The sequence below is a fragment of the Pristis pectinata genome, chromosome 27 (assembly GCF_009764475.1).
Source record: "Pristis pectinata isolate sPriPec2 chromosome 27, sPriPec2.1.pri, whole genome shotgun sequence".
Lineage (NCBI taxonomy): Eukaryota > Metazoa > Chordata > Chondrichthyes > Rhinopristiformes > Pristidae > Pristis > Pristis pectinata.
Window position 1 is genome coordinate 12731556 of NC_067431.1, and position 20523 is coordinate 12752078.

The 20523-nt window shown below is 38.5% G+C and overlaps 1 protein-coding gene across 9 annotated transcripts in view; it reads right to left on the reverse strand.

The window, feature by feature from the left end:
• The window catches only part of LOC127583558 (galactosylgalactosylxylosylprotein 3-beta-glucuronosyltransferase 1), a 174720-nt gene that overhangs the window by 60563 nt on the left and 93634 nt on the right, over window positions 1-20523 (reverse strand). For 2 of the 9 annotated variants that reach the window (XM_052039668.1, XM_052039665.1), the window contains 2 exons: window positions 19315-19396; window positions 8949-9070 (listed from right to left, as the gene is read on the reverse strand). The exons of 4 other annotated variants lie outside the window; for them this stretch is intronic. The gene's annotated coding sequence lies outside the window, so the exon portion shown is untranslated. The remainder of the gene's footprint in view (window positions 1-8948; window positions 9071-19314; window positions 19397-20523) is intronic. 3 more of the 9 variants (XM_052039669.1, XM_052039666.1, XM_052039667.1) reach the window with 2 other exon arrangements.

The following is a 20523-nucleotide window of genomic DNA, read 5'->3' on the forward strand; positions in this document are numbered from 1 at the left end:
AGAAGTACAACAAAATTAATAGCAGATACCAGACTAAACGTACTGTATTTAAATGCACGTAGCATTAGGAATAAAGTAGATGACCTAGTGGCACAACTACAGGTTAATAAATACGACATTGTGGCAATCACCGAGTCATGGCTTCATGATGGATGTGATTGGGAACTGAATGTCCAGGGGTACACAGTGTATAGGAAGGATAGGCGGGTAGGCAGAGGGGGAGGTGTGGCCATGATGGTTAGTAGTGATATAAAATCGATAGAAAGGAAGGATATTGGGTCAGAGGAGGTGGAATCCTTGTGGGTGGAGCTAAGGAATAGCAAGGGTAAAAGGACAATAGTAGCAGTCATATATAGGCCCCCTAATAGCAGTCAGCAAGTGGACGATAAGTTGCAGTTTGAGATAGAAAAAACATGCCAGAGTGACAATGTGAAGATAATTATGGGGGATTTTAACATGAAGGTGGACTGGGAAATCCAGAATGGCGGTAGTACTCAGGAGAGTGAGTTGTGGAATGTCTAAGGGACGTTTTTCTGGAGCAACTTGTTGAAGAGCCCACCAGGGGATCGGCTGTTTTGGATTGGGTGCTGTGTAATGAACCGGAGGTGATTAGGGAACTAAAGGTAAAGGAACCACTGGGAACCAGTGATCACAATATGATTGAGTTCAGTTTCAAGTTTGAGAAGGAGAAACTGATAACTGGTGTATCGATATTTCAGTGGAACAAAGGAAATTACAATGGTATGAGAGAGGAGTTGGCCCTAATTGATTGGAAGAGTAAGCTGGCTGGAGGGACGGCAGAGGAGAAATGGAAGGAATTTCTACAGGAAATAAGGAAATTGCAGGATAGATATATTCCAAGAAAAAAGAAGGTTTTTAATGGTAAAAAGGCACAAATGTGGATAACGAGAGAGGTGAAGGCTAAAATAAAAGCAAAAGGGGTGGCGTACAAAGAAGCAAAAATTAGTGGGAAAACAGAAGACTGGGAAGCTTTTAAAAACCTGCAGAGAGAAACTAAGAAGGTCATTAGGAAAGAAAAGATGAATTATGAAAGGAAGTTGGCGGATAACATTCGAAAGGATACTAAGAGTTTTTTTAAATACATAAGGTGTAAAAGAGAGACACGGGTTGATATAGGACCAATTGATAACGGTGCAGGAGCTATTATAATGGATGATAGAGAGATGGCAGAGGAATTGAATGAATATTTTGCATCGGTCTTCACCGTGGAGGACATCAGCAATGTGCCGGTTAGTCAGGAGTCTCACGAAATGGAATTGAGTTCAGTTAAGATTACTAGGGAGAAGGTGCTAGGAAAACTAAATGGACTAAAGACTGATAAGTCTCCTGGACCGGATGAGGTGCATCCCCGGGTTCTGAAGGAGGTGGCTTTAGAGATAGGGGAGGCATTGGCTATTATTTTCCAGAAATTGATAGATTCCGGCGTGGTTCCGGAGGACTGGAGGGTCGCAAATGTAGTTCCTTTGTATAAGAAAGGTGGGAGGCAGCATAAAGGAAATTACAGACCTATTAGTCTGACGTCAGTGGTGGGGAAGTTATTGGAATCTATCCTCAAAGACAGGGTTACGGAATACCTAGAGGCGCAGGGCAGGATAGGTCCTAGCCAACATGGTTTTGTGAAGGGAAGATCCTGCCTGACCAACCTATTGGAGTTTTTTGAGAAATCACAGGTAAGGTGGATAAGGGAGAGGCGGTAGATGTTGTGTATTTAGACTTTCAAAAGGCCTTTGATAAGGTGCCTCACAAGAGACTGATTAATAAGATGAGAGGTCATGGAATTACAGGTAGGATAACAGAATGGGTGGAGCATTGGATGGTTGACAGGAAGCAAAGAGTGGAAATAAAAGGATCTCGTTCTGGTTGGTTACCGGTTACTAGTGGTGTGCCGCAGGGGTCAGTGTTGGGACCGCTCCTTTTTACCTTGTACATTAATGATTTGGATGATGGAATAAATGGTTTCGTGGCTAAGTTTGCGGATGACACCAAGATAGGGGGAGGAGTAGGGAGTATTGAAGAGATAGGAAGGTTGCAGAGGGACCTAGACAGTTTAGGAGAATGGGCAAGGAAATGGCAGATGAGATTCAATGTAGGGAAATGTGCAGTTGTACACTTTGGAAACAGAAATAAGCGGGCAGATTATTATCTAGGAGGAGAGAAAATCCAAAGCACGGAAGTACAAAGGGACTTGGGGGTACTCGTGCAGGATACCTTAAAGGTTAACCACCAGGTCGGATCGGCGGTAAAGAAAGCGAATGCTATGTTGGCATTCATTTCGAGAGGTATAGTGTATAAAAGTAAGGAAGTGTTGATGAGGCTCTACGGGGCACTAGTGAGGCCTCATTTGGAATATTGCGCGCCGTTTTGGGCCCCACATCTTAGGAAGGATGTGTTGACGTTGGAGAGGGTTCAGAGGAGATTTACGAGGATGATTCCAGGAATGAAAGGGCTTACGTATGAGGAGCGTTTGTCGGCTCTTGGACTGTACTCACTGGAGTACAGAAGAATGAGAGGGGACCTCATAGCGACATTTAAAATATTGATAGGAAAGGACAGAGTAAATGTGGCTAGGCTGTTTCCCTTGGTGGGTGAGTCCAGGACCAGAGGGCACAATCTTAGAATTAGAGGGTACAGTTTCAAAACAGAGATGAGGAAAAATTTCTTTAGCCAGAGGGTGGTGAATTTGTGGAACTCCTTGCCACGTACAGCAGTGGAAGCCAGATCAGTGGGGGTGTTCAAGGAGGAGATAGATAGATATCTAAATAGTCAAGATATCAAGGGATATGGGGATAAGACCGGTAATTGGGATTAGAATAGTTTTTTTTTCTTCTTCTTCCCCCATTCCCCATTTCTCATTTCTATTTCCCTTTCCTTGGAGCAGACTCGATGGGCCGAATGGCCTGCTTCTGCTCCCTTATCTTGTGATCTTGTGAACACACTGTCTGAGAAGGTGGTGGAGGCAGGTACTCTCACAACATTTATGAAGCAGCGGGAGAAGCATTTCAGCCACCAAGGCATAACAAGCTATGGACCAAGTGCTGGCAAATGGGGTTAGTATGGATAGGTATTTGATCGTCAGCATAGTCATGATGGGCTGAAAGGCAAAATTAACAGGTATGTTTCAAATTAACAAGAATGTCTATGAGACAATTTTACCAGTACATCATATGAAGGACCTATTGAACTGAAGAGCCAAGTGTTACTTAAAGTCTTTTTCTATCCTGGTCATTTCTTTTTACAGTGCATGATAGCATTGGTTATTTTCAACACCTCTAGTGTCACATCTGTTCCAAAAAACAGCTTTCTGTAGTGGCACCTCTGAGGATCGATATGAAATTCTTATGTACTTGCATAAACACATAACATCAGCTAGTGTTGATACTCCCTGTACCATGACATTGTTAGAATTCAATCCCCAGTATTTTATTTTTTCCTCTGTATAATTATTGTGACAGGCCACAGTGAAACAAAACATTGGAGGTTTAATGTGAAGAATTGTTTTAACCAGAATAGGATTATTTCTGTCACATTTCAAAGTTTTAAATCACTTCTTGTTTTCCTTGATGTTTTCAATCAACTCTTTGGTTTAGAATAATATATTCTGGAGTACAGCTGAACAAATGTTCAGCCTCTGAAATGTAAATCATGAAATATTAGTCTCCTTCAGTTATTCAGTTGCTCGGTGGTCTACAATATTTGCACAAAGTTTACTTGAACATCCCATTTAGAAGATGGATTGTAGGGAGCTAATTTTGGGGGTGAAAATGTGTGGGTGAGAAGTCCACATGGAAAGCACTGATTTTATACTGGAAGAGTATCGCATGAAAAATTAACAAAGGCATTCCAAAATCATGACCATCCTCCTTTATCCTTTCCTCACTTCAATTTAGAATACAAATCTAACCCTTTGCCTAAATAAGGTCAAGAAACTATTCCAGCATCCATGGTGGGAGAACAAATCTAGTCCTCAACCAAATTGTAAACTAAAGCATAAAGGAAAAAATCTAAAGGAAAGTTGGAATAGGTTTTTCATAATGATTTCAATGTAGAATATTCATATCCAAGTCAAGAAGCTATCTGCTCCCCACTCACATACTGCCTAATATCTGAGTTATTCCAATAATTCTTCTATCTGAATTTTGTTTTCTTTTATGTTTCAGAGCAAAAACTACTTGGATCTCCAGCTGGATTTTTTGCAGATCTTTAACAAAGAGTTTTAGCTAGAGAAGGCTCCGGAAATTCTGCAGAGATTCTTTAAAGCCCATGATTATAATTTAGAAACCGTTAATGATTTTTTTTGGTTGTAATCTGAAGTAAAAACAGAAAATGCTGGAATCACTCAGCAGGTCAAGCAGCATCTAATGAAAGATAAAATGAGTAAACATTTCAAGTTAGTTTTCTTGCAGGGTGTGTGCACAAATTGTCCGGGATATCTTAAGATAATTAGCAAAATAGTCAGGAGCAAGATGAGATGAGATGCAGTCCTGATGCAGAGTTTCAACCTGAAACATTGACAATTCCTTTCCTCCCAACAGATGCTGCTCAACCCACTGAGTTCTAGCAGATTGTTTGTTACTCCAGATTCCAGCATCTGCAGTCTCTTATGTCTCCAAAATGAGAATGTTTATTCTTTAACACAGATCATTGTTATGATCTTGGAAGCAATGCTTGAAACTGTGGTGACGACAAATTCAGTAATAACTTACAGAAGGGAATTGGATGATTGCTTGTAAAACATTGCCTGTGTGCAGGGAAAGGGGGTGGATATACAACTCATTTGAGTGCTCTCAAAGGGCACAATGGATTGAATTTTCTCGTTCTCTATTGTATCATCCTATATGATGAAGTGATTTACAAATGGCAGTGTTGGGAGGGCACAATCTAATATTGGGGAATATAATGTGGAATCTGCAATTTACTTTCATTTGCTTTTAGATCTATAGTTCTCAAATGGCTTTTAACAGACATAAATAAACAAATACAGTAATTCAAATAACAATGTAATGAAAATATCAGACTGCAGGGAGAGACAAAATGAAACATATATTTTTCAAAACAAAAGAGTAAAGCAAGAATCTTGTTTTTTTATGATTAAAAGTCATATAACTGCCTGGATTGCAGTCAAAATGTAATAGATTCAAATTGTAAGTGAGATGGACGTCTATTTCTTTTCCTGATAAGCTCTTCCTTTCCCAGTTGCCAATGCTTGAAAAATATAAAGGCAACTCAATATTATATCCACAGAAAGAAAGGAAACAGAAACAGCTTTATTCAGTCTTAATTCACCTTGCAGCAAGCATTGAAGTGGATGTTTTCATCTGCTGTTAATATTCTTCACATTGTTGACCAGTAGAGAGGTAGGATATTATCTTAAACATGTTTTTATCAGTAAACACCATGACCACATTACTCACTGCCTATTTTTGACACTATATAATCCTGAATAAGTAATGACAAGATAAAGGTAATAAATGGATCCATCATGAAGAGGAATGGTCTCTTTCCTAGAAAAAATACATCTGATAACTTCATTCATTCTGGCCGTATGCTTGAACTGGAAAACAAGATGCATTCGTTAGAAACTATTTAACTAAACTGCAATCTTCATGGTCCCTATTTATTGTAAAAAAGGCCTAAAGCTTTCCTTTACATATCTACTTTTAATACACAGCATCTGAACACCCAGCAGCTTGTAATCATACTTAAGTAGCATTTCTGGATTAATATGTGGTAAATGTTGCAAATCTGAACTAAAAACATAAATATCATAGATGCAAAGCAGGGTTGCCAGGATCTGTGACAGAAAGTTAAAATAACAGTTTTCATACCCAACATTACCCAACAGAAGTGAATAATGATTATTAAGTTGCTCCAGCTATGATCAGTCACTTTTTATATGATGCTGCTTGTGTAGAATTTTCTGCATCAACTTCTCTTAAAAATTCGATCAGTGTGCAGGAGCAGCTGAGCACAACTTGTACCATGAGCTGGATGATTCAAGCAAACAGAAAGTGGTCAATCTGGGAACTTTGACTTGTAAAACTAACCAAGATGCAAGTACACATAAATCTGTGGAACTGGAAGCCATAATGCATATTACTATTTCTGACCCATGTTTAGACCTAAGGCAATAGATAAATGAGCTTTTAAAAATTCAATAGGCCTTACGATATCAGCTACTCATAATGATGATGAAAACCTTGCTCAGTCTATCTTAGTGAAATTCCTGGGGAGAAAGATTGTGGAATTGTTTCACTGTAATATTTCAGTGAAGAAATACAATACACATAAATTGGAAATTCTAAGCACATGTTTCAATGATATTCTGAGAGCAGCATCCTGACAAAAGCTAACTGGTTTATGAAAGGATTACTCTTTGAATTCTCATGAGCAGAAGGTATGTTTCCCCTCTCACTCCTACACTCTGATATACAGTACCATGGTATCTCTTGTACAACATAAAATCCACCCAGGTCCCTCACAATGTCAAGAAGATCGCCATTCTCAAATTTGCCCATGACCATAACAAACTTTGTTTCAATTCCCAGAGACAGCAATAAGAATGGACTCCAGTCTATGTATATCAATAACACAAGGTAGATACATTTTTAATCAGAGAAGCTATTGGATTATTCTTGTATAATTATCTGCTCTGAAAAGATTATGTTTGACAAATGGAATTTAAACAGAGCACACTAAGAATTCTATTATCACCTACTCCTTATTCATGCACACAGATAAAGTTAGTAGAAAGGCACTATGATGTCACTTACAAAGCATTAGAATTCCTACACTGACAGGAGCAGCATTTCTACAATAGTCTGTGGGGTCTCCACTGACAGCTACTGTTCAGGCTCTGGACAAACATACATCATTCTGGGGAAAAATATTGCATTTCTATAGCACCTTTTTACAAAATCTGGAGTTCCCAAAAGAATTTGTAGACAATGAAGTAGTTGTCTCAGAGGAGTGGAGCTGATGACATAATATTGTTCTGTTTCTACTGAGAAATTTTAGTCCAGTCTTTTTTTTTGTTTGTTTTTTTTTGAAATTTTTCTGTTTAGCTTCGTTTGGTTTGATATATTGTTTATAATTTTTCTTATTGATTTGTTTTTTTTTTCTTTCTTTTTTGATTTATATAATAAATCTTTTTCTTTCCTTTCTTTTATATTATATTCATTTACTAAGAGATCACTGGATCTACAGATTTTTTATATTTTATTGTTCTTTATGATTATCTATGCCGTGATTGTTCTCCTGATCTCTTTGTATCACATGTACAAACATTGATGTTATGTATTAATCTGTATTAATTTGAAAACTAATAAAATGGTTGATTGAAAAAGAAAGAAGTAGTTCTCAAATGCTGTAATATGGGAGAGCTAGCACTGGTTTCCACTGTTTATGTTTCATAATTAGCATTGAGATAATGAAAAGTAATGTGTTTTTTTGGTGATATTGATTGATCAATACTGGCCAGGACACCAGAAGTAATTGCACTGTCCTTCAAAATGGTGTTCGGGAATCTATTTTATCTACCTGAGAGAGCAGGCAGAGCCCTGATGTAATCTGAGACGTAACAACTTCAACAATGCAACGTTCCTTCGGTTCTGCACTAGAATTCAGGTCTTAGAAGTAGGGACTTGAATCCAGCCTGTTGACACAGAAGCAAAAGAGTGCTTTCAACTGAGCCAGAGTTAGCCCTCCAAGAATCCTGCACATCATATTGTTCTGGCAAACAAGCAAAGAATCCCTCATGCAGTAGTCAAAATTTAAAGCATGTGGAGGTGGGCTCTCTACCTCTCTGAATAATAAGGTTTTCATCAAGTAGATTTCAATAGATTTTCAAGCATTGGTTTCACAGCTTCCATACGAGGGAAATGATCTGAGATTATAGTCTCCAGAAAAATATCATACTACTTCTTGTGAGAGTCAGGTTACTGCACTAAATATGCAACGTAAATACAAAATTGACATAGGAAAACAGATTCTTTGAAATTAGATAGCATAGTGCTGGGTTTTTCTTTGTGAAATTGAGACAATTGTGTCATTGAAGTAGGTACCTCTGGTTAGGTCCTGATGAAAGGTCATCAACTTGAAACATTAAGTCTGCTTCTCTCTCCACAGATGCTGCCTGATCCAGTATTTCTAGCATTTTTGGTTTTTATTTCAGATTTCCAGTTTATTTGCTTTTCTCTTTTTTTTCCTTGCCAATTTCTGCCTCAAAGGAAGATAGCCTTTTTATGATGTTTAAAGGCTTGCTTGATGTGGCAATAATAGGGGGCAGATGAGGGGGCAGGGTTGTTGTGTCTGAGTAACAATGTGGCACTGTGGGTGGTAGTGTGTGTGTGCCTTGGTGCCTCTGTGTGTGTGTGCGCATAGGCCAATATTAAAGACCAGCAGCAAAATTCACCTGGTGATATTGCCATGATATTTTTTAAACCATTGTTCAGTGCTTTCTCCTGGTTGTATCTTGTTCAGCAGTGCTTCAATATCTGTCTCAGAGTCACAATGCACTCTCCCTGCACTCTCTCTCTTATCTGGCTGTCAGGAGGAGTGTGCTTTATGGCCAATGTCCTCCTTTGATTGCAGCTCACCAAATTGCAATGGTGATAAATTAGGAGTGTTCCCATTGGGACCCATGCAGGTCACAATTTAAAGCATCTTTTTGTGTAGAAAGTACACTATCGCTGTCGCATGCTAGACTGCAGCCAATTTTGTTATCTTTTGGGGCTGGGTAGTGTGGTTACAAGGCATTCATTCTGCAAGCAACAAAACACATCTGCAAGATGAAAGATAATTTCAGGGCATTATTTAGCTTTCATGTGACGAAAGGAAGACTTATACTTATATAGTGCCTGTCAAACCTCTTTTAGGATATTGCAATATACTTTATGGCTAATGATGGGGGTGGCACATTGGCACACTACCAGAGCTGTTGCCTCACAGTCCAGCGACCTGGGTTCAATTCTGACTGATGTTCCTGTCAGAGTGGAGTTTGCACGTTCTCCCTGCGACTGCATGGGTTTCCTCGGGGTGTTCTGGTTTCCTCCTATATCCCAAAGACATGTTGGTTAGTAGATTAATTGGCTGCTGTAAGTTGCCCCTTGTATGTAGGTGAGTGATAGGGTCTGGGGGGAGTTAATGGGAAAATAGAGAAAATAAATGGGATTAGTGTTGGATTAATGTAAATGGATGTTTGATAGCTAGTGCAGACCTGGTGGGCCAAAGAACCTGTCTCCATGCTGTATAACTCTGTGACTCTATGATATATTTTCAAAGTGCAATCCATATTGTAATATTGGAGTATATATTACATTTATAATACATAACACTCATCTATATATACATAGAAATTTATTATTCACTAATATATAAATAATACATTTAAACATTGCTGATTTTTGACATTTCTGGTATTGCTTGCTGATCTTAATTAGCATATTCCAGTTAGGCTTCAGGGGAAAAGAACCAGCAGTATCAGATTTGACATAAGATGTCAAGTGAATGAAGCAAGTGATAGTGCAATAGTTAGAGGTCAGATTTGTGGGACAGCATTTTTCCTGAGGTGATTAAATATGTCCGGTTGAGTCTGAACATCATCTATGAGAGGAACAGATTTGTTGCGTATTTTGTGCTTTATAATGTCCTTAAGTTCACATCATTTAAGATCAATTCAGGAAATTTGTACTTGTGGAATCGGGCAAGGGGCTGTCATTCAGGAAACAGTACATTTTGCCGGTTTTGCTCCCCATATAAAACCTTGTCCAGCAGGAATTCAGGGACGTGCTTGATAGGAATTTCCAGTCATTAGTTTTAGCTGTTCTGATACAGACCATTTCAGATCATGTTGTGAATTCAGGTGGAGAATGGATTTTCCATTCAATAAGATTGATCAGGACCTTCAAAACCCTACCGGAAAGAAAGGATGCCAGCTCCCTTTGAGTTTTCAGGAGTTAAAGATTAACCACCCATCTAATACAGTGAGCAACTGGGGCAGAAGATAAACCAGACCCATAAAGTAACACATGAGACAAGGGAGAGAAGAATATTTGACTGAAGTAGGAATCAGCTAATCAGAGGGCAAGGTTTTCAATTGCTGTGATAAGGGTGGTATGACAGCAGGAGTTGGGGGCAGATGGAGAGTGAGATTGGAGTCAAGTGGGGTATTTCTAGGCAAAGTTAGTAACCATAATAGAAGATTCTAATGGTAATTGTCCAACTTGGATGTCAGACAGACAACAGGGTGAACTTCAGGCAACTGTCAAACTGCATCCAAAGATTTTTATCCTACATTTCTCTTTTGGAATTTATCAATGTTGAGTGGTTTATTTACCAACCATACTCAGTACTTTGCATTTCATCATACAACTACTAGACAAGACAGGCAAGAACTTAATGCTTTTAAAGTGATAGTTTACCAAATGCTGTGTTTATCCTTCTGCAAATTAGACCCCTGTGGTATCTGTATTCCTCAAAAGTGAACATAGATCATAGGATAACAATTTGCCCTTGCTCAATGAGTCTCGGTGTTTACAGACACCCTTCTGTTATACTTTCAATGTATCAAGATAAACATGAACAATTGGTCCTGAAAATACTGATGCAATGCAAGGGTATTTTTCCAGATTTGTTCCAACCAAGTGAGGGGCTGAGGGTCAAATGGCCTGTGCTTTTGCCCATTCCTTATGTTCTTTCCTTTGGGAATGCTGGCAAGGCCACCTTGATGTCCCTGATTTGCTGGTATGGGACATTGTTCTTCTACTGCTGCAGTTCCCGTGGTGTCTGGACTCCCAAGTCATACGTAACATTTCTTCCACAAGATGATCAAGTGCCGAGCATTGAACATCTCTAGCAAGAGAAAATCGAACTGCTACCTACATACTGTGGCTATCAGAGCAGTAAGTATCTCTTGTCTTGATACTCCAAAGCTTTCAACAATGTACAATGGGCAAATTGATAGAGTTAGGGCTCATTAGCATTAGCAGTCTGTGGCTCCATTAACACCATGTCACAAACCCATGACATTTAATTCACATACAAGGACAGCAATAATTGTGTTTTTTTCTTGTAAAAATTGTGTACAATTTATGTTTAATTTATGTTTTATTTGTGAATGCTGCTTATCTGATGCTATGTGCCTGTGATGCTGCTGCAAATAAGCTTTTCATTGCACCTGTGCATGCATGTACTTGTGTATATGACAATAGACGTGACTTTGATTTTGACAACAGTAGATTCATGGGAACATTACCACTTCTAAGTTCTCTTCAAATTTAAACACCATCCTGACATGAAAATATATCACTATCATCACCAGATGAATGTCCCAGAACTCCCTTCCCACAGTACCTAGGGGGGCTTCTTCACTTGATAGACTAGAATAGTTCAAATAGGCAACTCACTTTTCAAGGGCTATTATGGATGCACGATGAATGCTGGCCTTTCTAACAATCCCTATGTCACATGAGAAATTAAATAAAAAGCATCTCATGTGATATTAAGGCATGGATCTTAACAATAGCATCTAGCTCCATTATCCTATTAATAAAGAAATGACTGGAAAAACTTGGGAGGAATTTGTCACTCTTCTCACCTCATATCCACCTGAAATTGAATGGGAAAAAATTAGGCCTTTTCTAGGACATATCCCTACGGACATGGGAAGACATTCAATTCAAATACAGCTTCCAGTGGGGTTTGTTTGAATATTGTTCTTTTTTAATGCAGGAGAGACACTGAAATTAACTTAACTCTGGTTATACCATCTGGTTATTCTTTTAATAAAACAAAAAGGCTGCAGAGATTGCTTCAAACAAAATTAATATTCAAAATAGCAGCTCTAGATCACCTTAAAGTTTAGAATGGTCAGTATAATTCATTCATTACTTTCTCAAAGGAGAGATAATTTACCAATCAAGAAAGGGCTAAGCACTGTCAGTTTATGGTCTACTATTTGTCAATTTACAGATTAGTGAATTTGATTCACAACTTATAGTTTTAAGTCAGGTGCAAAACATTGTTTATTCTCTTACCTTCCAAAGTCAAAGAGTCAAATATAATAACTGTGGTTTTCCAGTTGATCCCTGGACACATTCTAAATTAGCCAACTATTGGGCAGCCCAAGCTGTATTCTGGTTTATTGGGGTGGCTCACTACTTAACGTAGTTGAAAATACTAAGTTAAGAACAAAAGTGTCTAGAATAAAACTTCAAGAACATAAAATTTGTTGGTTCCCCTAAAATTTGCAAATGGATGAAATTCCAACAAAGTGATATAAATCAGATCACAACCAAAGCTTACTCATAATAGAAGACTCCCGAAAAATCCTACAGGAGTAATCAGCCAAAAGATTTTATGTTCACTGGCTGAATGTGCAGACTGCTAAAATATCAGCCGGTCCATTTTGAATTCATGAAACAGATACTGACAAAGCGGGATCATTACTGTGAAGTATCATGAGCCAGGATATTATAAGGGAGCTGGCTGCAATTGCTCATTGTTTCACTGCTTCCCTGATACTCACTGGACAAACTCTCCATCCACATGGGTATTGAGCCAAACTGATCAGTGGAATCTGCATCTGGTTCTGGGCGTGTCATGAGTTAGGATGCGATAGGAAAACTGACTTTGTTTGCCGTAACTGATCTAAGGGCCCAGGCACATCTAAAGAATAGATGGATGGATATATAGTATGTGGAGACTATGTGGAGACGGGCTAGTCTGGGTTTGATGTCTGCACTGGAGCAGTATCTACAGTGTTCAATTCTATTCCTCATGCAGGGAGAAAAGTCACCTGGTCAGGGGTAACCTTCTGCATCTCTGGTAAAGAAGGTGAGAAACTTGGAAGGCAAAAAATGATATCAGACCTTAGCACAGGCTGAAATCAGCTTTATCATAACTGATTTCTGGAAAATAAATCCATGCCAAATTTTAAGTAATGAAGGCCTGAGGGGTCATACCACTACCACCCCCTCCCCTCTTTACACTGGCCACAGATTAAACTAGTAATGAAAGAAACAGAAAAAGATTAAATTGCAAAAGTCACTGGGAAGCAGTTTAAATGGATGCAAACATGATAGTTGTAAGGTAGTTTTAAAACCATAAAACCAAGATTGGTTCACTTTAATTGTTGGCTACGCTATATATCGGTAATGACCTATCAAAAAGAATGTTCCTTTTCTAAAATGCCAGTCCTGGCCTAGCCTTTGAAACCCTTTTGTCTCTCAGTCAGTTGCTATTTCAGAATACTAAGTGTCTGATCTAAGCTGACTCTTCAGTACCAAGGAGGGCTTCCCTGTTGGAAGAATCCTTCTTGGTATTGGTATTGGTTTTGGTTTATTATTGTCACTTGTATCGAGGTACAGTGAAAAAGCTTGTTTTACAAACTGATCGTGCAGGTCAATTCATTACACAGTGCAATTACAATGAGTTAGTACAGAGTGCATTGATGTAGTACAGGTAAAAACAATACCAGTACAGAGTAAAGTGTCACAGCTACAGAGAAAGTGCAGTGCAATAAGGTGCAAGGTCACAACAAGGTAGATCGTGAGGTCATCGTCCATCTCATTGTATAAGGGAACTGTTCACAGTGGGCTCAGACAATGGGCTCATTCTGCATTCTCAGTGGACCTAAATGGCTCCACTGCACTGTTTGAAGAGGAGGGCAGTCTTCTGTGACCTGACATCCTTTAATCAATGGCAATAAAACAGATTGTTTGGTTATTATTACATTGCTGTTTGAGGACCCTCCTGCATGTGACTTTGCTGATGTGCTTCCTACACTACAAATGGGGATTGCACTCCATAAATATTTCATTGGCTGTCAAACACTACGGAATGTGCAAAGGTCCCATTGGCACTATATATGAAGTCAAGGTTTTCTACATGTTGCACCTTGCTTATCATACAATCATTTCAGTTTCACCTGTTCATAGACCATATTCCTGAAGTGGAAATGGAGAGTACTTGAAAATGATTAGCATTTCTGCTATTATAATATTATCATTGTTTTGACCAGTATAGGGCATATGATTGTAATTCAAATTGTGGAATAAATATTGTAATGCTATATGTGGAATCTAAAATTTCATGAAGTATATCAGCAGTGCAATGGTTAAAGTGAAGAATCAATCACACAGTTATAGCAATTTGATTTATTTAAATGTCAAGCACTCTTATCTAAGTGACAAGTGGGTGTAAGAGACTAATGCAAGCTGTACAAGGTGTGATACAAGCTATACATGATGCAACAACTCTGTAGGCTTTGGGAGAAGAAGAAATTTCTTCAGTCAGAGGCTAGTGGATTTTTGGATTCACTCAATAAGGCTGTGGAGGCTCAGTCCTTGAGTATATTCAAGACAGAGGTCAAGAGATTTTTAAATATTAAGAGAATAAAGGGATATAGCATTGGTGAAAGAGTGACATTGCTCTTAAAGATCAGCTGCAAAATTATTGAATGATTAAGCAGGCAAGAGGAGCCTTTTTTTCTCTTTTGTCTCTCATCTGTTTGAATAATTACAACCTTCCTCTAGTAATTCTCCTAAAGGTAATTGAAGATGGTTAAATAGGAATTACAGTATATGATTTTGGATAGAGGCAGTTTCTCAGCATGGAATATTAGCTTTACTTGGTTATATTTAAACTTCTAAGTATACAATGGGGAAACCTTATACAAATGCCAAAATAATCCTGTCATCTTGATGAGCATTGTATTCATTCCTTCTTTCCCTCAAAAAAAGGATCAGTTCCAAATGGAATTGTTTTCCAGTAGGTCTGTTATGATGCAGTGTCTCTGTCAATACAACACATTTTCTCAGGTTGCAACAAACAATCTGCAGGAGGAACTCAGCAGGTCAAGCAGCTTCTGTGGGAGGAAAGGAGTTGTTGACATTTCACGTCTAAACTTTGCATCAGGGTTGAGAATGGAGAAGTGAGATGGCCAGTATAAAGAGAAGGGGAATGGCGAGAAAGGATTCTGAGGTGATTGGTGGACTGAGGAGGCATGTAAGATGACAGGTAGGTTCTGCCAGGTACGAGAGGGGAGTAGGGTTCAAGTTTCAGGTTGCTAATCTCAACAAGTATCAGCAAATTTTGAGAAGGAAGTTACTATTGTAAAACAGCTGGAGTATAATTGTATCTGATGTCATGTAATTGCACAAAGTTTAACTTTCTGATATTAATTAAAATTGAATAGAATTATTTCTTTGTAACATTTCAAGTGTTATTGATATTCTAACTAGAAAGCAGAAGTGTTTCTTTATGTACACTCCACAGTGAACAGTTCCAGTAAAACCCCCTGTTCAAATCTTTATAATAACAAATCAGTACTTCCAATATAGTAGAAGCATATGTTTCCCATTTGAAATCATTAATTCTTGGAAAGATCAATCTATTTTCAATCTTGATAAAATAATTAATTTTCCACATGCCAATTTATTAAGGAATCAGCCAGTGAATTATAAATATAAAATTATTAAAGCCTTTTCAAAAGAAACCGCTTATGGAACTCTTTCATTGAATTGATATGACGCAAAGCAGTTAGTTAACAGCCCCAAACCACACAACAGATAAGGGAACATCTTGACATACAAGGGAAAGCTTGGAGAATTGAATGTCCATTTGATATCAGTTCAACATTTTATCTTCTCTCAAAGTCCCAAAGAACATTTAAAATTACATTATAAATGATATATGTTGGTGAGATAAAATGCACTTATTTGTGGGGCTTGCATAGAAATTTCATTTTTGTTTTAGCTTCAGTGCACCAGGCCTCCAGGGAGTCACAGACCCTGTTCTGCCACTGGTAATTGCATTGAATTTATACACTATGAATATTTGCAATGTGTCAGCAATACAATTCCTTGCAATGCCATCTCTAGTCTTTGGATTTCTTAGCCTTCAGCATTTTTTAAATGATCTCGTTGTATAAATTACAGGGAATTAAATAGTACAAACGAGTTTTTCAGCCCATTTTAAACCAAGAGTGAATTCTGATTTCAGCAGTTTATTGGAAATAGATATAGAAAAGATCTGAAGATCTGATGAGGACCTCTTATCTCTGTCCCTTTCTATCCTTTCCCATGGGAATCTTATCAATAGAGTATTGTCTTTCTTAATTCTGATGGCACTGGAGGTTATAAAAGCATTTGTAGAAGCAATTATAACTCTTAAAATGTGGGAGATTACAACTTGTTCATTTGTTCATTGAATATTGTGAATAAGAAGAAGAGATTCTTGAAAAAAATGCCAATCTAAATGGATTAGTTTTCACCTCAAGTGCCCACTAATGATGTGTGCAGGCAGAAAATGGACCAAAGATTAATCCAGCCTGGTCTCCATTCATTTTTCTTTCCATACCCATTTCCAGCAGGATTTGGTGTGGGAATAGGGTGGTTGTGGTTGGTTGACAGGGAACAGGTTGCTTGGGGTGGATCACAGAAACCTGAATCTGAGACAGACGCAAGCATTGTTGAAATGAACACACCAGGACGGGAACATTCTGCATTTAATTTCCTTATGATGGGCAAATACTAATTGCAAATTCATACCAGGAAATTTTGCACTCAAGGCTGCTACAGATTGGTAATCCAGTGGGAGGATAAACATGAGTTCATTCAAAACTCTGTTGACTGAATCAACAGAGACAATATAGTTCCTCTTTAATAGCACTGAGGGTTGGTCTCCAAGTTCCAATACAAGTAGGCTTATATCATTTTACAGTGCCTCAGAGAACCTGGGATGTTAAGAATGGAAAAAAGGCAAATATATATCTTTCTCATCTTGGTTGGCAGTCGCCCTGCCTATGAGCCAGAAGGTTGTGGATTCAAGTCTCATCCCAGAGAGCTGAGCTCAATAATTTATGTTGGCAATCCAGTACAATATCTAATCATATTTAAAGTGGTTTATTACAATCAGTTGATAGTAGGAATGAGGTGGAGAAAGAAGTACAGAAGGAAATAAGAAGCGAATATAGGACAGAATAGTAGTCATTACAGAATTTAACTACAGCCAAATAAACTGTCAAGAAACATTGGCCGAAGTTGTGCAGAGTTTTTACAATGTGTAGGGATCCTTTTTAACCAACATGTACAAAGTCCAACAAGAGAAAAGTAGCCAAGGAGGATATCAAGCCAATAATAAATCACATTATAAAAAATGTCACGACATTGATTGATAAGGTGAAAACCAAAGTAATAAGGACAAAAGCTTACTTTAAGGGAAAGAAAATGAAATGAAAAAGAAAACAGGCTGACAAACTAAGAACGAGACCAGCAGTGGAAGGCATATAAAGTGGTGAACAATACAGTCAAGGAGAAAGATATTCCATCAAACACCAGTATCAGGCTGGTCAGTTTATTCAGACACCAGGGAAGAATAAAATTATGAGGCAACTTGGATCAAAGATGAAAGTGTACACCAGTCTTCAGGCAACGAAGGCAAGAATGGCAAAAGGGAGGTTAAAAACAATGAGGAAAGCAAATGAAATGACACAATGACGTTATCAAGGAATAGAAAAAGAAATAGAAAATATACAAAACAAATCAGAAGTCAGGATAGGATATGACCAGTAATAAATCCAATAAACTCATAGGTGACAAAAGCAAAGTAGTAAAACAATTAAATAATTACTTTCACCGTACTTATCATGAAGATTAACATCATGGGTATGATATTAGAAGATGGGTTTAAAACAAAAGATATTTATGGTAGAAAGAAGGACATAACTAATAAAATAATCAAAGATAATGGGATAAACCCCATTGTCCTGATAAATATGTGCATTTTAAAAGCACTTCTGGGAGAAATAGCCTACATATTTTTTTCAAATATGAAAATTCATTAGACTGCATCATGCTGGACTGGGTCTGCTGTCCACGATCCCTGCCCATGATCCCTGGAGATCTGGATTTACTCACAGCAGATGGAGGGGTTAATCATATTGGCCTTCTGCATCTTAGAGTCCAGGGCCGAAGTCCAAAAGCCTTTATGTGGCATAATGCAAAGATCCATCCCCTGAAACACTCCTGGCAAGCTTTGGCAGGAGGTCAAACCAGGAGTGGAACTTTGCTTTCTGTCAATGCTGTCATTTAATTTAGAAGATATTTAACATTAAAATGAATTATTAAAAAAAACATGTTTACAAATTTTAAAAAGTAAAAAACTAAGATCATAATTTAAAAAAATCAAACTACAGCAAAATAATTTAAATGAGTTTCTTCCTCCTTGCCTCCTGATCTGATTGTCTAGAATCCCTACTGAAATCAATGGGGTTTCAGATCTTACATCGTTTAGCTTTGCGAAGATCCAGCGGTGATTCCCTGGCACACTGCAGGACTATTCCACTAAGGCTATTTCTGCTATTGAACTCAATCTGGAGCCCAACAAGAGGCCATGAGGTATGAGAGACAGGCCTGGTCCTAAGTCCTTGACTTCCTTGATTTTGAGTGGCTGAATATTAATAATTCCAAATAGAACCACCAGTCACAGCCACATGATTCAACCCACAAGAAACAATAAAGCTACCAGAGCACTTGTGGGCAGCTATTGAGATTCCAATATTTTAAAAAGATAAGTAAAAAGAACTATAACTTAACAGTTATATTTTGGTAGAAAAAAATGCAGAGGTTAGTGCTGCTCCCTCACAGTTCCAGGGACTCATGTTTTATCCTGACTTCAGGTGCTGTCTGTGTGGAGTTTGCACATTCTCCCCACGATTACAGGGGTTATCGCCAAGTGCTCTGTTTTCCTCCCATGCTGGAGGATTAATTGGCTACTGTAAATCTTTCTAAGTGTAGGCAAGTGACAAAAGAAAGGGGAATTGATGGGGACACAACAGACAATAAGTTGCAGGGCTGCAGGAAAAATGAATTAAATGGTGGGATTGCTCTGCCTGGAGCTGGCACTGATTCACTAGACCGAATGGCTTCCTTGTGGGTCATTGTAAATAATGAGTGATCACTCAATTTTTTATCTCTGACCATGACATTGAAGCAAATATTACAGGGTGTGGCTCAGTGAATTACATTGTATTTCAGTGGATCAGGCACTGCCTGTAAACCATCTTGTCCCTTTGTCCACGTCCTTTTATTTCTGGGTGGGTAAATAAGAAATAATGGTTCCCTTAGTAACAGAGCTATACAGCACGGAAACAGGCCCTTTGGCCCAACTTGTCCATGGCAACCAAGGTGCATACCTGAGCTAGTCCCATTTGCCTGCATTTGGCCCATATCCCTCTAAAACTTTCCTACCCATGTATCTGTACAAATGTCTTTTAAATGTCATAATTGTACCCACCTCTACTTCTTCCTCTGGCAGCTTGTTCCATATACTCACAACCCTCAGTGTGAAAAAGTAGCCCCTCAGGTTCCTTTACTTCCTGAAAGACGTAATAGAAAAGAACATCTACAGACTGGAAATAGAATTAACAGTAGTCTGCATGGATTTACAAAGGAAAGGCCATGTTGACCAGCTTCAATGGATTCTTTGAAGAAATAGCATAAAAAGGAATATAACAGATATACAGCGGATGTATTGTTTTGGTAAGGCACCACAGTGTAGACTCATGGGTAAGGTCAGTTCCTGTGGAGCCAGGGTCAAGTAGCAGAAGGGACAGCAAGACTGCAGCAAAACAGAAACACAGAGGAGTGTTTACTCAGTCTGCCTAAAGTGGGGACATATAGGAATAGGCATGCAGTAGGCAAACAAACTTCAGTATAGATACGTGCCTTGTGGTTTACTTTGGTGGAAGAATCAGGAGACAGTGGAGAATATGTCAAATTGGGCAAATGGACAGGGGGATATGGAAGATTAGTTCACAATCACTAGTGACTGGTTGGCAAAGCAAATGAGGGAGCAGGGTACGTTTCTACAGGGGTACAAATGAAAAGCAGGGAAGTTATGTTAAATTTGTATTGACCACACGATTTTAGACTTATCATTATTTCTAAGCTCTGGTCTCCTCAGTATTGGAGAAAATGTAAAAGAAGAATTACTAGAATGATACTATATCTGTGTTATATATATAAAGATTGAACTGGTCCTTTCCTCCAGAACAGGGAAGACCGAGTGGTGACCTGGTAGAGTTCTTCAAAGTTATGAAAGGATGGACAGAGATGCTTTCACTTGCTAGGAATCAGAATCAGAATCAGGTTTATTATCACTGACTCTGACATGGAATTTGTTGTTTTGCGGCAGCAGTACAGAGCAAGACATAAAGACATAAAAATTACTGCAAGTTACAAAAATAAATAAATGGTGCAAAAGAGGAATAACGAGGAAGTGTTCATGGACCATTCAGAAATCTGATGGTAGAAGGAAAGAAGCTGTTCCTGAAACATTGAGAGTGTGTCTTCAGGCTCTTTTACATCTTCCCCGATGGTAACATGAAGAGGGTGTGTCCCAGATGGTGGGGGTCCTTAATAATGGATGCCATCTTCTTGAAGCACCATCTCTTGAAGATGTCCTCAATGGTGGGGAGGGTTGTGTCCGTGATGGAGCTGGCTT